Source organism: Sycon ciliatum, chromosome 7, assembly GCF_964019385.1.
Source record: "Sycon ciliatum chromosome 7, ocSycCili1.1, whole genome shotgun sequence".
NCBI classification, from domain to species: Eukaryota; Metazoa; Porifera; class Calcarea; order Leucosolenida; family Sycettidae; genus Sycon; species Sycon ciliatum.
The window spans coordinates 16,907,171-16,909,670 of NC_088649.1; the positions used below are offsets into that span (position 1 = coordinate 16,907,171).

General features: G+C 50.6%; 1 protein-coding gene across 1 annotated transcript in view; it reads left to right on the forward strand.

The window, feature by feature from the left end:
• The window catches only part of LOC135821105 (uncharacterized), a 121,305-nt gene that overhangs the window by 58,482 nt on the left and 60,323 nt on the right, over positions 1-2,500 (forward strand). The window lies entirely within an intron of this gene.

Below are 2,500 nucleotides of genomic sequence, written 5' to 3' on the forward strand. Positions count from 1 at the left end.
CGTTTGGTCGTGAACAGGTGTACGTGTGTGTGGGGGGGGGGGGGAGGGGGGGGGGGGTGTGGGTGGGGGTGAGAGAGAGTGAGAGTGTGTGTGTGAGTATGTGTGAGTGTGTGTGTGTGTGTTTGTTTGTTCGTGCACGCTCAGTTTCGAGAGATGCTGTACGAGGACTGGTTCCCTAAGATGGCGTCTGAAGCGGAATCTAGGAAGTTTGGGTGTAAGGCAGTGTGGAACAGCATCCGGGATTTGCAGACTGCCCGACATGGATTGGTTGCCACTAAGTCGTGCCGGATCAAACAGACAGTGATAGATCACCATGCTCATTCGCTGAGGCACAGCAGAACCCCTGGTCTGAACATTTCGAAAAGCTGCTTAATAAACTTTCCAAGCAGCTTTGTCCGATCTGAAATTGACTTTGTTCAGCAGCGCAATATCATGGAACATCTGGCCGTCCCAACCACTGCTGAAGAGGCACAGCGCTGCCTTCGCTATCTTACGAATGGGAAAGCTGCTGGAAGCTCCGGCATTCTACCAGAAATGGTCAAATACAAACTGCAACCTATTCGATGCCAATCTGTTTAAGCTCGTTGCCGCGGTTTGGCAGAAGGGCGTAGTATCGCAAGATTGGGTGAATGCTGGGATAATACCCATAACCGACAAGGGTGACCTCACTAGCGGCGACAACTGACATGGCATCACACTCCTTGATGCCAATGGCAAGCTGTTTGGTTGCCTGCTGCAAAACCGATTGCAGACAGTCGCCGAAAGTGAGCTGCAAGCCCGAATCATAATGGGGATTCCGGAAGGGTCACTCCTGCACTGACATGACGTTTGTTGTTCGCCAGATTATGGAAAATGTCAGGAGCCTCAACCCAAGCGGATTCCTGGTTTTTGTTGATCTCAGGAAAGCATATGCTTCAGTTCTGCGTGCTGCACTGTGGATCGTCTTGCTCAAGCTAGGAGTCCCGGAGCAACTGGTCGGCCTTTTGACGTCTTTAACGACAACATGACAACCATGATTATCATCAATGGCTTCCCAGTACGCAACGGACTGCACCAAGCATGTACAGTGGCATTATGACCCCAGTCCTTTTCAACTTGTTTGCTGGTGCTGTGGTGGAACGTTGGTGCACTTGTACAAGAGAGCGGAGTATCTGCTTTGAACCGTTTCACACTCCGTGTCTGTCCAGAGGGTAAGCTTTCCAAAAGATCTACGCTTGGCAATTTATGCAATTTACGCAACCCTGCCCGTTGGAATGTGATCGACCATAATATATGGCAACTGAGCAGTGCTAGCAGGCGACAACTTTCACACCAAGGTTCAACTCAAAGGTTCAAAGGCTCAACTCGAGTGACAGCAACTCGCCCAAACATGCTGTAAGTTGTAGCCTGCAGGCACAGTGACCAAGTGACTGGTGTACGCATGAGCACGTGACAGCTTGTTCAGCCATGTTCGATTAGGAAAAGGGCCGAACGCTACATCACAGCCTTTTCGGACCAAAACCAGTCGACTCAGCGTCTAAAAGACTACAACATATGGGCCGATCGCGGTCATCCGGGATTTTGTAAGAACGAAATGGCGCTTTTAGTGACATGTTGCATACAAATCCCCATCTAGTACGGCGCAGTTGCCCAGCTTCGGTGGACGTGCGCGAGTTCGATTGGGAATAGAGGAGGAAGGAAGCGTCTCAGCTTCCTCGGACCAAAACCATTCGACTCAGCATCCCGAAGATTACAACTGGTGAAAATTTGATTTCAGGCTTAACTTCCCCTTTAACGATGGCATCGATCCGTTCGTGTTTAGCCTGTCATATAACCGGATAGACGACACTGTGCAGACAACTATGGCCTACGGGCAGGGTGCATTGCTGACAAAACTGGACATCCGCAATGCAGTCCAGCTCATCCCTGTGGACCGTCCGATTGGTCTCCACTTGGCATTTAGCATTGTACAAGTGCCTGGTTGCTCGCATCTCAGAAAAGGGAGGCGAGCAGTATTCCGCCACCATGGTCTGGATCCGCACTCGGCCGTGCTTTGCTCTGGTAAGGTCCAGCGTTGTGTGTTTGCGTGGTATGCAAGAAGTAACTGTGCCCTCCTTGCCGCTTTGACGCACTGCATTACTTTTAGTTGGTAGTTTCATTGTTTCAATGTGTGTGTGTGTGTGTGTGTGTGTGTGTGTGTGTGTGTGTGTGTGTGTGTGTGTGTGTGTGTGTGTGTGTGCGTGCGTGTGTGTGTGTGTGTGTGTGTGTAGGGATTCACTGGCCAGAAAATGTCACTCCAAATAGCTGTATGGTGTAGACCAGGGTGAATAGTGACGGTCAATTCTTCAGCCTTGCAAGCTGTTGAATGGTGTAATCCCAGCACAAGTTGCAATCGCTTCTGCCGTAGCATTGCTATTATCGCCTCCGTCGATGGGCTTCAAAGGTCAAGGTGTGTGCGTGCGTGCGTGTGTATGTGACAGACAGACAGACGGACAGAGAAACAGAGACGGAGAGAGACACA